The sequence below is a fragment of the Ursus americanus genome, chromosome 2 (assembly GCF_024610735.1).
Source record: "Ursus americanus isolate L20-20 chromosome 2, mUrsAme1.1.p, whole genome shotgun sequence".
NCBI classification, from domain to species: Eukaryota; Metazoa; Chordata; class Mammalia; order Carnivora; family Ursidae; genus Ursus; species Ursus americanus.
The window spans coordinates 43,259,418-43,274,112 of NC_142128.1; positions in this window are offsets into that span (position 1 = coordinate 43,259,418).

Consider the following 14,695-nt stretch of genomic DNA (forward strand, 5'->3'; position numbering starts at 1 on the left):
GCCCCGTGTGGTTCTTTTTCAATGCAGAGAGACGCTCCTCCGAGCCCTGAGGCCTCTGCCGGACCACTTCCAGCTGACCATCCGTAGATGATGAAGCTGAACCGTAAGACAGCTCATGCCCTGTCTGACACATATGAGAATATCTTGACTCATTGTCTCTGAGAAAGCTACACACTTTGGTCTCATTAGCAGGTAGACTGCAGAATAAATTAGAGCCCATCTCGCTCTTCCTGGAGGATGGACTGTAACCTTTTTAACTTCGTGTTCTAGAATCCAAAATTTGTTACAGGAATGTCATGACAAATACATACGGATTCTATAACTGTATGTCATGCAAGGGGCCAGGTAAGCAAGACTCAGTAAGCTTTCATTCTCGTGGGGCAGGCAGAAGAGCCAGCCCGGGGTTAAACACAGAGTGGAAAGTGCTCTAATAGTTCAACAGGAGGGAGATCTAACCCAGGTCTGGAGACCCAGGAGAGGCTTTTCAGTGGAAGTGACACCCAAGTTGAGAAGGTATCATTGTGGGACTGAGCGATGAGCGTGGCCGCGGGTGAAGGTGGTCACCGTCACCGTCATCCTCACCCTCCAGATACCCATGAGTAAATGACTGATCTTCCCGTGAGCAGAAGACATCAGACAGAGGATGACTTGTGAGCGGTCTGTATTGCTCTGGACGACATGTGTCTGTGCACCTACCGCAGCTTCTTTCTCTGACGAGGGCTTGTGTTGACCATCAGTTATAGTCCAGACAATGTCCAGGACCTTAGAAGTAAAATAAGATGAATAAAATACATTTCTTTCAAAGACTTCTAAAGTGTGGTAAGAGCCACAGCAGCCATAGACATCAGGCACTCTGGGGACATAAAGGATGTCAAGGTGGCATTCGGTCCTTCGTCACCTAGCCCTCTGACAGCTGTGCCGTGTCTGCTACCTGCATTTGTCTCAGGAGGGCTGAGATGAGGTGCGTCCGGATGCAAATCCTGGCTCTGCCTCTAACTAGTGATGTGACCTTGGTCAAATGCCTCATTAGCGTCCTCAGGCCCCACTCTCAGCACTGGTACAAAGGAGGTAAAAACAATATCAACTTAAGGGGGGACGTTGGAACCGATGTAAGTATGAGTGCGATGATGTCGTAGAGCTCGTGGCCCAGAGCCCAGCACGCCACAAACACTCAGTGTCACCATGACTCGTCTAGGGCCATGAACTGGGAAGCACTTTATGACTGATGCAGTTTTCAACCAACAGAAGTGGTTTACAGAAGTGGAGAACTTGAATATTATTAATGGACGAAGGCTTGAGGGGAAGTTAAAGTCCTGTTCTCTGTTCTCTTGTTTCTGGCATCAATTTTGTTGAATGGGTGAATTTCAATTAGCAGATAAAATCTTACGTTCATGACATAAGATGTCCAAGCCCACAAGTCATGTTTACAACCAACTTCCAAAAACTTAAATAGTTTAAATAAGTCAAGTGCTATTTTTTGCTGTTGTGTTTGAGTCACTGAGATGAGCACCTCAGTTACTGGTACCAAAACTGTGGTTTCATTTTGAAATATCAGCCATGGGTTGCGTACACCACAGTTTACCAGGCTGTGGCTTGCTTAATCAGGAACAGCATTTAGAGTTCACGTGAAGGGAGGACAGTAATACTTGTAGTCCTGACCTTTTTCATATACCAAAAAAAAAAAAAAAAAAAGAAAAGAAAAGAAAAAGAAAAAAAGCATTTGAAACTCTATACCTCTTAAGAATAAACTTTAAATTGTGAAATGAGTGTAGACTCACAGAAAAGTTGCAAAAGCAGGAGAGAAAGTGCCCATAAATCCCCCGCCCGCCCCGTTCCCTGAAAGTTGTCATCTCACACTACCACGGTTCATTTGTCAATACTAAGAAACCAGGGATAGACCGGTGCTGGGTAGTAAGGAGGGCACGTATTGCATGGTGCACTGGGTGTTATACGCAACTAATGAATCATCGAACTTTACATCAGAAACCAGGGATGTACTGTATGGTGACTCACATAATATAATAAAAAACATTAAAAAAAAAAAAGAAATGCAAAGGAAAAAAAAATACCAAGAAACCAGGATTGGTGCCTTAGGATTAGTTCCACTCTTTATTCAGATTTCACCAGTCTTTCCATTAATATCCCTTTCCTCTTCTGGCGTCCCATCCAAAATATTGCATTGCAATTGTTTACCTCTCCTTACTCTCCTCCGGTCTGTGACCGTCTCTCGGTCTTTCTGGGTTTTTTGTGACCTTGATGGTATTGAGGAACATGGGTCAAATACTTGGGAATGTCTTCGCTCTGGGTTTGTCTGATGTTTTTCTCATGCAAACATGAGACTGGGGGGATGGGCTTTCAGAAAGAATGCCATAGGAGTCGAGGGTACTTCTTGTCATGTCCTATCAGGGAATCCGTGATCTCGGCATAGCTTATTGCAGGTGCTGCTCGTGGTGCTCACGAGGCTCCGGTGGTGCTCACGTGGCTCCGGTGGTGCTCACGTGGCTCCGGTGGTGCTCACAAGGCTCCAGTGGTGCTGACCAGGTCTTTTCAACACGAAGATGCTGTTTGTCCCTTTCCACACTCGGTTGTTTGGAAATAAGCCACTAGGTCCCGTCCCTCGGGGGGTGGGACAAGGAAGGGGTTAAGTTCCAGCTCTGTGAGGAAGACTTGTCTCTTCTCCTTCATTTATTTGTTTGTGTGTGTGTTCATTCATTCATTCAATCACTGGTTTCTATCACCACAGACTCGTGTACACTTATTTTGTACATTGGGTAATGATCCAACGCTACCTTATTTATTTCATTGCTCAAAAGTGTCCAGCTTTGGCCACTGGGGACTCTTTCAGATTAGTGCCTGTGTCTCTTTGATGTACCCTCATTCCTCTGCTTTTTTCTGAGCACTTCCGGAACTTTCTGGCACTACAAGATGCTCTGGGCTTGTCTTGTGTTTTCCTGCCCCAGCTCTAGAATCAGTCATTCCTCCAAGGATCCCTGTCTTTTTCTGTGGAAAATGGCATTTAGAAACTAAGATCAGGATGCTGGGTATGTTCCTCATTACTGGGGGGAAATTATGCATTTTTAAGTAAGGGACAGGAAATCTGTCATCTTGAGAGTACTTTATGAGTGGAAAAATACTGAACAGATAAATTTGTTATAAATCTTGTTAATAACAGCATCTGCTCCCAAACCAGCACCCGTGGTTTGTGTAACCATTGTCCTGAGGCTGACTGGTGAGCGATGGAGGAGTAAGTCCTTAGAATCATCAACTTTGACCCTCAGAGAAAAGGCAGTGCATCTGCTGTTACACGTCTTCGGAGGCCAGTGCTATCTCCAAGACTTCCTTCACTTTTCCTCTGTCCAGGTAGGGATACTTCTAGCCTAATGGCAAAAGACACTCCTCTTTGGTATTAGAAAATTTTCCAAGATGGTTACTTGTTCTAAGTCTAGACTCCTCCATGTTTATGAACATACTAGATCTTTTTGTTCAAAAACTGGACCAATGGAGGGGCCTCTGGGTGGCGGAGTTGGTTAAGTGTCCATCTCTTGGTTTCGGCTCAGGTTGTGATCTCAGGGTTGTGAGATCGAGTCCCACATCAGGCTCTGTGCATAGCTCTGAGTCGGCTTGAGACTCCCTCCCTCTCCCTCTGCACCTCCCCCACGCTCTCTCTCTCTCTCTCTCTCAAGTAAATGAAGAAAAAAAATGGGCCATTTGAGAATAGAATCACAGCTCTTTAGTGCCCTCTATTCCAGACTCATGACCCACATTGGTGTGGTGATGGGTGTGGAACAGACATGGGATTTGCAGCCTGAGGCCTGGCTGTGGATTTGCTCCATCACTTGCGAGCTATCCAGGTCAAAGTCAATCCACTTGTGACTTTGAGATTTATTATCTTTTTTAAACAAAACACTAATTTTCCCCTATATTTATTTAAATTTAAAACTTTTAGAAAAATAACAAGAATAACAGAACGAATACTGTCATGTTCTTTACCTAGATTGATCAATTGTTAACATTTTGTCACATTTGCTTATGTTTTTCTGAGGGATGGCCAAGACAACACTGTGCGCAGACTGGCCTGTCTGCACGTACTGTCCTGCGGGGTGGAGCTGGGCGTGGGGAGAAAAGGAGGACACTGCAGGCTTGGGGCCAGTGACCAGAAGCTTACTTTCCTTACATGGTCATGTTCTGGAGGGAATCCCAAGGATCCAAGAATGTTCTATTTGAACCTAGACTACCAGGTCATAATAAAGCTATATTTGTCAAGGCAAGAGGATAAAATCTATGTTATTAGTGTACTAGATTGAGCTCTAACTTTTAAACCTCCAGATGTATAGTGTGGAGGCCTCCATTTGTACCATAGTCCTGGGCCAGATGTGGAGGGGGGCAACTAACACTTATTTGGAAGGGGATAGGACATACTGCTTCACCCCACTGATTTCAGCAGGGGGATTAGAATGAGTGGCCTCAAGATGCACTAATCTGGTATGCAGATTATTTCGAGCTGAAAACAGTCAAAGCCCAAAGATTCACAAAGAAATTTTTACCTTCCCCCTTGACTGCCTAAAAGAATTTGGGCAGAGGACCTGCTCCAGGAAGGGAGCTCTCAGCATAGATAACTATGGTATAATATGAACGAGGGGTGGAAGAGGGGGAGGAAATCAGCCAAGTCTGTTGTGAGAATTCCTCTGTGTCCCATTGTTGCTGTCTGGCTCAGCAGACGTTTGTCTACCAAACATTTACTTTTCCGTCTTCCTGTGCATTGTTTTCCTTCCCTCTAAGTCCTAGACCCTTAGTTCTCTTTAGTTCAGAATGACACAAATACCTCATTTTGCCCAGCATCTTTGGAATCTCATGCTTGTGTGGATTCCCGATACGGATGTAGTTAAATTGTATTTTCTCCTGCTAATCTGTATCATGTCAGTGTAATTCTTAGACCAGTCAGAATAGTCTTGAAGGGTAGATAAGATTTTTTCCTCTCCAACAGTAGAAACTAACTTTATTATTATTATTATTATTATTATTATTATTATTATTATTTCACCTCCACTGGCTAAAACATTTTGAAAAAAAATCAGCAAAATAAAAATTGTTTTAAACTGTAATTTTTAGTTCAATTTTGTGATTTTTCCAAAATTGGCAATTCACTGGAAGTCTGCATATTAAAAAAATTTTAAACTTAGATACCTCTGTGGTACACCTGCAACTAGTATAACATTGTGTATCAACTATACTCAAATTAAATGAATGAATGAACACATAAATAAATAAAATAAAAAATAAGACAAAATTTAGATACTTGTAGGGGTTGAGGACAGGCTACCCCAAGATGGACCAATCTAGTGTGAAGATTAGTTTGAGCTGCAGACAATCGAGACCCTGTGGGCTCAAGAGAAACATTTGCCCCTCCCTCAACCACACAGAAGAATCTGAATCGGGGGTCTTTCCCAGAATAAGGGTTAAGAGCAGAGATGAATTTTATCTGAGTGACGTATCTACACGGCAGGGCAAACATCTAATTACCAAGCATCTGCTCTTCTCCGCAGTGCCCTGTGAACTACACTCCTTCCCTCTGAAGTCCCAGACCCCTGCCCCCTTCTCCTTAGTTTGGGATGACACAGGTACCTCATTTTGCCTGACGGTCTTTGTGGATTCCCTGTACATACAAACTTAAACTTAATTTTCTCTTGTTAATCTGTCTCACATCAGTTGGACTCTTAGTCCGGCTAGAAGGACCATGAAGGGGACAGGAATTCTTGCTCCCCAACAGCACTAAAGTAAAATCACCCACCCACTGGCAAACAACACTAAACTATGCATTTGGCTTCCAAATTTCATCTGTGACTACCAATTTTTAGCTGGAATGGACATCACAGAAACCTCAACAGAGAGAAGGTTTTAGAGAGGCATAATTTTAAAAACTGCACTGGAGAGTGCTCTCCATTTGATGGAAGTGGGGCAAATTTATATTTTACCGATTTACTCTGGTTTAATTGCTTCTCATAGATTGGCGCCCCAGGCATCTGTTTTACTCTGACTCAGCCTATTTTAAGGGGTGTGAATTCAAAACCTTAGGGTGCTGGCAGGCAGTGTGGAGTGAAGAAAATGAGGTGTGAAAAAAATCAACTGCCAGAATGCAACAAAATTGTAATTGTTTTTACTGAACTATTGGATATGTGTGCCACGTAATATAAACATGGATGCAAATGTAAATATATTACATTCTAAATCCAAATTTGAAAACAACATATTGAAATGTAGACATAATTAAATTATTAGTTTTTCTTTCATTGTTCATTACATTTAAGTTGGGAACTGGAAACCTGATTGATGTCTTTTCTTCGGCATCAAGAAATCAGGACCAGAGCCAGCATGTCGTAGTGTATGTGAAACATAAATTTCAGTTCTGTAAACTTACATGGTGACAAACTTTAGTTTTATTGTTTTATTGCTGTACAAGTTTACATTGCATTTTCCACATTCACTTTCCAGTTCCACGATTTGGGACCATGCATTGCAATCCACACTTTTATTTCTAGAAACTGACTTCAGTGACTAAAATCCCTAATTTGGGGAATTCCTAATGAGTTAGTGTTTAAATGGATTGTATCATCTGCTAAAAGGGCCACGTGTTTGATCTAATCTCTGCTGGGAAGCTGAGGCCAGATGGCTCCTCAGATGATGGGATCAAGTCATTTGTTTCTATTCCCTTTGGTGCTGTGTGACAAGCAAGACTCCTAAACTTCCCGTAGCGATGACCACTGTGCCCTTACTCTCAGGTAAAGAGCTAAACTCTGGCCTGCTCATCTCAGGGGCATGTCTAGTTCATGGCTTTAATTACTGAGTTTGAGACGTGTTCCATTTCTAACTTTTTAGCGCAGACTGATTCCTAGTCAATGACGTAATGTGGGATTTAAGTTTCTATCATTGTGAAACATAGCCAACTTGAGATTAATTCTTTTTCTTTTCTTTTTCTTTCTTTTTTTTTCTTTTCTTTTTCTTTTTTTCTTTTTTTTTTGAGAGAGAGAGAGAATGGTGGGGGCAGAGGGAGAGGGAGAATCCTAAGCAGGCTCCACACCCAGGGCTCGATCTCACAACCCTGAAAGCATGACCTGAGCTGAAATCAAGATGAGCCACCAGGTGCTCCTGAGCTTCAATTCCTCGTGAGTGCAGTGTTAGCCGTGATCACCGTAGGGCATATCTACATTCTGTTTACTACGTTTGTCCAGGGTTAGGGTTAGGGTTAGGGTTAGGGTACCTTCTCACTACTTACAACAGACCACAAATTCTTCCCTTCCCTGCATGAATGACCTTATAATGTGACTCCTCTCATAAAGAGGAAATCTCTCTCTGTACGTCTTGAATATGGTCTAGCCTTATGACTTGCTCTGGCCAACAGGAGGGGCAGGGGCAATGCTGTGCAAGTTCTGGGTGCTTGTCTTGAGAGACTTTTCATGCATCTCCCTTCACTGTTTGGCAGACAGTAACTGCCCTGTGACCAAGCACGGGCTAGCTTGCTGAGGATGAAAGACCGTGGGGAGACGACCCTGTCCTCCCAGCCACGCCAAGTGAGGCCATCACAACGCACAAAGCCATCCTTCCCCTGACAGCAGAAACACACAAAAGAGTCCTGACAAATCAGGCCAGCACTGCCCAGGTGGTAAGAACTGCCTAGCTGGATCCAGACCATGCTGCCAAACTGCAGAACCATGAGATACATACCTGGCTATTGACTTAAGCCATTAAGTTTTAGGGTGGTTTGTTATACAGAATTAGTATCTGATATGACTTCTCTCCATATGCTGTTGACGCCATGACCAAAGTCCCATCTGAATTCTTAATGATATTGAAATGAATACAGTTACTCCCAGTGGTATTATTTATACCTATAATCTTATAAGTTGTCATAGAAAAATGCCATGAATTAACTAAAATTTTCACAGACTTAGTCTTTCAGTTCTAAGTAGTATTTTCAACTTCCTGAACATCCGCCAATACTCAATTCTCTTCAGGAATCATAGCATTTTTGCTCTCAATAGACATTCTTTTATAGATTTGCCCTCTATGAAACATCCAAGGGTGTTTTCTGAAATTTAAGAAGGGAAATAGGGCTGTGGGCCAGGCAGTCAAATTCTCATGATCAAGTTACTGTCTTTAGCAGATTCTTGTTGATTACTTATTTATCTGATGTCTCGAGTACCACACACCCTTCCCATTGGTTGCCTGATTTCCCTTTAGATGGACTCACCTAAAGTACGGGCATGCTGGGGGGCAGGGTAGCCTCTCATTTGAAAAGCCCAAGGAAGAAGATTCTTCATCCCCCATTGCCTGAGCTGCCTTGGGGTGGTGGGTTTGCGACCCGAGTTCAGCCAATCAGACCTCTACCACGGGACTCTGCTGGTGGCATGGAGCTGTGCATCCAAGACCATGGAGGGGGCAGTGTGTGGGTCATGTTTCTACAGCAGGACACTTGCTGTGGCTCCTAATGCTTGGGCTTCCAGCTCCCATTTGTGCTCACTCATTTCTAAATCTTTGATATACTTCCAGTAAACTACCTGCCTTTTGAAAAGAGTTCCAGAGTCTTTCTGTTGCCAGGACCTAGGGTTCTGACTGAAATACCGTCAGAAGACTGGATGGGCATAGATGAAGGCATGCAGGATCCTACGTACGTTCTTGAGTTTGGACACCCAGGATGGAGAATATCATGGCAGCAACACGAGTAATATTCACCAGAGACCTCCTGATGAGTAGTTTTTGGAATATCTAAAAGGGACATTACTTCCCATCATAAAAATGGTAGCAATGATCCAACATTAAATTTGCCATTGATGATATGTCTTCTTTGCAACAGGCATTGCTTAGAAGGTCTCATTCGGTCTTCCACCGAGATGGGCAATCACTCCCATCTGCAGGGAAGATGCTGGAGGCTCAGAGAGGACAACAAGATCCCAAGGTCAGACAGTGTGCGTGGTGGTCAGCACTCCTGCCCAGCCCAAACTGTGTCTTCTTCTTGTTCTGCCGTGTCACCTGTCTTCCAGAAACAGAGTGGGGAAGAGACTATTCCCAATGTGCCCTGTGAACTGATGTTGTTATCCTTGAGTCTCTGCAGTGATCTTTCCTATCCACGTGTCAACCAGATATTCTCACACCTCATCTCGTTTTCAGATCTTCCAGGTTTGTAACTTACTCATGGGTGCCTGCCGGGGTCGCCAGCTCCAAATCACAGAGGCCATGCTGCTCTTGTTCAAACATGTCCTCTTCTCTGTTGAACTAGATAGTTCTTTGTGCTTTGTGTCAGTCAGGATTCTCCAGAGAAAAGAGGTTTATTATGAGGGATTGTCTCATGCAATTATGGAAGTATAACTCATACTATGTACTTCTTTGTATGGAGAAGTCCCACGGTCTGCCATCTGCAAGCTGGGGGCCCAGGGAAGCCGCTGGTGCAGTTGCGGTCCAAACCCGCAGGCCCGAGAACCACAGGGCCAGTGGTGTGAGTCCAGGTCCAAGTCTGAAGCCTGAGAACCCGGAGTGTGGATGTGCTTCCTCCAGCCCCTTCCTCACCTCCTTGTTCTATTCTGTCCTGGCAGCATGGATGGAGCCCGTGCACACCAGTGAGGGCGACCTTCTCTGCCCAGCCTGCGGTTCCCATGCTGATGTCTTCAGAGACGCCCTCACAGACCGGCCGGAATAAATGTCTTCCCAGCTACCTGGGCACCCCGAGCCCAGTTATGTTGACATGTAAAATTCACCACCATGTCTCAATTTCACCCCAGCTACTTTGTCAGATTTTCCCTCCTTCTTCTATTTATTTTTCCCCATCTTGCCTGTCAATGATATTTTTTATTATTTCTGCAGCACCCAGGAATTGATGGGTCACATTGTTCCTCTTTTTTAGAATTTATTTTCCCCTGCTTTTAATTGAGAATTATATATCTCGTCTACTTGGCCTCAACAAGTTTCTGGAAACATTTCAAGGATTTTAATTTTTCCTGCAATCCAGGAGGCTGATGGTGTATACGTGGGAAGTGGGGGGAGGTAAGGGGAGGAGAGACAGTCTGTGCTATTTGGGGAACCAGGGACTCTGCAAAATTAGGCGTAAAAGGAAAAGAGAAGCTGGTCTCTGCTTTAGGAACCCTTGCAGTGAATTATCCTATAAATGCAGATTCATATTTGTCTCAATTATTTGTATTCCTTGATATGAAAACTTTATTTCATACCTGTTTGAAATTTCTAGGACTCGGGATTGAATTGATGTGATATTTAGGCTGACTGCGTGTAAAAAAATTCTAGAAAGAATATTCATGCTCAAATTGCCAAGAGAGTCAAGTGGTTTTCCTTTAAACTGATGTGAAGTTAATCTAGAAACGGTATGAAGAATTCATTTGTTTCTTAGGAGTGGGAAGTAGACGGCGCAGAGTGAGGAGGGGAATCCGTTAGCCAGAACTTATTGGCTTGAAGGTAGTTCTTCACATGATTAAGTTACGCGGTACGATGTCGTCCGCGTGCTCCACCGTCGCGTAGGAATGCGAGTCTCCCTTGGCGGAGGGGGCATTGCACGCGGTTGCTGTCACACTGCTGTTCTCTCGGCGACAATCTACGCTACGTTATTAGGTTCGGTGTATTCATTTACGCGGGCCTCATGAGACGGATGATGGAAATACGGATGACAATCAAGATTCAAACGTCAAGATTTAAATCACACCGGAAGGTCCTGCCCATGTGCTCAAGTGGCCGAAAGCCCAGGTTTTGGTCTTCCTGTGACCAAGGCGAAGAGCTGTTGCCGAGTCTTGTTCTGACGCGGTGACTCACCGTGACGGACAGGGACACCGGTTTTGCCCCGAGTGGCAGAGTCCACGTGTCCTCCCACGGCTTACCCAGCTGAGGCCCTCTGTCACCACCAAACCCAAGGACCGTGGCAGCATGTCCCCCAGGGGCTCTGCTATGCCAGCTGTGGGCTGGCCCGGGCCCCTGTCACTGTGTGCGGGCGCTGACTCTGCACACCGGCCCTTGTGGGCTTGTGCCCCCCAGCTCCTACTCACCCAGGTCCCCTCGGCCTATGTCCCTTCTGTGCCCTGGCTGTCCTGGCTGAGGGCGCCTGGGGCAGGGCTGGCTTCACCTCATGGTTGCAGGAGGGATAGCCGTGGGCGAGCAGATGGAGAGAACCGGGAGGGTAGCTCAGCCGGGCGAGCCCTGGTCCCTGAAGGTCTGGGTCTGGGTCATGAGCAGGTCAGGGACTGGAGAGTCTCAGAACCTTCTCTGGCATCCTCACGGGCACTTCTGAGTCGCTGGCCCCCTCGGCAGCCCCCTGGTGCATATTTCCCCTTTTCCTCGAAGCAGCAGCCGAGGACCCCAGGGAGGGAAGCACACGGGCATCCTGGTTGGCACCTGGAGACCCTGACGACTGCGTCAAGATTAAGACACACCCGCAGGACATTCCTCACTTACTGTAGCTCCCTCTGGGGCTCCCTCCAGGCGCAGGCTGCTCGGCAGAGGCTGCCCTTTCTTCGCCATGGAGCAGAGAACAGAGCGAGCCTGGGGACGAAAACATCCATGGAGACAAAGGAAGCTAAGGTTTGTTGAGGCCCATCATGTCTAATCACTGAACAACATACCCATTTGGAGACTAAGTCCCTGGAAGAGGAGAGCCGGGAACTTGGGCCCTGCTTGCCTTCCCAGGTGCTCCTAGGCTCTGCCGGAGGAAATGAGAGAATCAGGAGGAGTTAAAAAACAACGAGCCTCATAAGCCCAGTCCTGAAACTTCAGCCTCTGTCCCCAGACAGAAAGAGGCACGTAGCAGCAGGCTCTGTACTCACCCTGGCTCTACACGGGCTCCTGGTCCTCGGCTGGGAGGGGAGAGTTAGGGACCAGGGCTGGGGAGGTTCCTGAAAGTACAGAGACATTCAGTCCCCAGGACGGTGAATCCGAGGGAGGGGAGAAAGGCTGGCAAGGGAGCTAAAAGGTAGACAGTGTCGGGGGTCCGAACCAAGAGAGGCACAGGGTCTGGCAAGATTGTCACCTGCGGCCTGATACACCCTCACACGGACAGTGCAGGTGAGGTCGGCCAGGAGCAGCCCCTGCGGCCCGGCAGGACCAGGACGAATCGAAGCTGGGCATGTCTGAGTCAAGTTCAGAGAAAACTAACCACCTGACTGGAAACTTTCATCCACAGCATTGCTCATTGTCATTTCCTTCAAAGATCTAGGCCCTGTGTGTATCTTTTTATCACATTGGGCTCGTGTTCCCGGAAAAGATACTTAACTTTCAGTAACTCATGGTACAACACAGATAAAAAATGAAACTTCGACTTAGCTTTGTGTTCTCGGATATGCCTGGACATTTTATCATCACATCTAAAGTACCCGTGCACACTGCTGCTGGCTAAAGTGGCTCAGAGGAAGGTTCACCCTCTGAGCGAAACGGAGTCTTGGACACCAAAGTCCAGTGTAACATCAAGGAAGAAAATGGGATACAATTATGTGGATATATACCAATAGTTATCAACACAGGGTTTTAGTACATATTTAATGCAATGTTCCTTTTTTGCGTTCTGAAATGTGTCATAAAATATTGTCTTAAATCTATGGCATCTTTGTATTGATTCTGGAGCCAGACTTTTGGGTTCAAAACTAGGCTTTATCATTTGCTAGCTGTGTAACCTCGACTAACTTGCTTACCCTCTCTGTGCCTAATTTCCTTGTTTGTAAACAGCACTGTATACAATCAGTTAACATATGTCCAGCACTTAGAACAGTGCGGGACTCGAGGTAAGTGCTATGTTAAGGACTAGCTATTCTTATCTTTAGGAATTATAATCTTTCATTATTATTTGTAAAGGTGGAGTCGGGAGAACAACGAGACTTCTCCGAGACAAGTGGCACTGACCCGGAATATGAAGAAGTAGCAAGTAGGCAGGGTTGGGGGCGGGGGTGGCAGAAGCGATTGTTCCAGGACATATAACATGTGCTTAGTGCCAGAGAAGGCAAGAGCTGGAGAAATCAAATTCCTATTTTGAGACATTTCCCAAGTTCTCTGTTTTGACTGTTAAATCAGAAGAATTCCAGCCTCTTCAGCACACGATATGTGCACAATACATGTTGAATAAATGAACCAGCCCGTAAGTGTGGACCAGACACAGCAGCCTCCACTGTGGGCATTGGCACCGGCACCCTTCCCGCACAGCAGAGCGTTGGTGTTGGCCAAGGGCAAGCTCCACGGGGATGGATGGCTCACAAGGGCCCCGCAGAAGACGGTCTGGCAGGCTCCTCACCCAGAAGCGTGCTGTCAGGACACACCGTGGGACTGCCGCCCTACACACTCCTTGGCCATCGGTGCCAAGGTCCGTCCCACTGTGTCTCTCCCTCCTGGCACAGCGCCTGGCAGAGAGCTCATGCTTCATACATGTTAGTGGAATGAACAAACAATGTGACATGCCTGTCTTCCTGAGGGCTTTGCACCTGGAAAATTTAGTGATTTGGCTACTGGCTGGGTAACCTGAGTGAATCACTTAGCTTCTGTGGGCCTTGGTGTACTTTTTACGAGTAGCATGTGTGCAACAGAGCAGGGTTCTGGGGCCACGCTTCCTCAGCCAGCCACTGGCTGGGCCACTTTAGGTGAGTTGCTCAACCTCCCTGTGCCTTGATTTCTGTATCTGTGAAATGGGGGAAACAGTAATCATACCTCTCAAATGGAGATTACATTCATTAAAGCATGCTGAGTGAAGGTAATAGTATCTGGTGCTCAGTATTTCCTGTGTTATCGTTGGTTCTGTTGATTAGCCCAGACCAGCTCAAACCTGGCTGTGCCTCTGAGTCACGCAGGAGACTCAACCGTAGGTAAAGGGGCTGAGCGGCCAGGAAACCAAGCAGCGTCCCCATGACTACAGCAGGACCCGGACCCAGAGGCGTTTGCAGAGGGGGCTTTAGAAGGGGGGGGGTGTCAGCTGTGAATGTACTTCTCTGTGAGGCAGGACCCTCTCCTCCTCATTTGGGCCGTGAGCTCCCCTCAGGAGGCTGATCCCCCTGCAGCCGGGGTGGCTCCGGGAAGAATGTGCTGGACTGGGGAGGGTAATGGGAGCACCGGCGCTCCGCTGCAGGGGCATCACAGGAGGGACAAACTACCGTCTGTGCCACGTGCTCAGACCTCCTCACATCCCCTGCTTCACCATTATCTTCTCTGGTCCACATGCGCCTCCCTGTGGGGTCAGTCCCGGCATTGGGCTGCTCTCTAACCGACTGTTCGCTCCCTGCCCATGATGACTACACCTCCCCGGCCACTGGGAGCATCATCACGACCTCCAGAGCATCATCACGGGTACCCAACATAGGGAAGGTAAAGGGAAGAGGAAGGTGGTGGCCATGCTGAAGCTTTGTGATGCTTGGTCTCTGGTCCTGATATACCAGCAGACATGAGAGGGCGTCAGGATGGCATCAGGATCTCTCTGGAATAAAGCCCTGTTCCTATCTGATGGGAAGGAGGGAACTGAGGTCCAAAGGATGCCCTGCTCTACTGTCCTCTTTCCAGCCCCATTGTCCCTTTTCACCAAACTCACTGCACACATGAATTTGGGATCTCTGGCTCTGTTTCCAGACGTGAGAACTCACGGCTTCTCCTCCTACTCTCCCCCATCCTTCCCCACAGCCCTGCCTTGCACACACACTCACACAAACGTACATAGGAGGTGAGAACTGAGGACACTTCC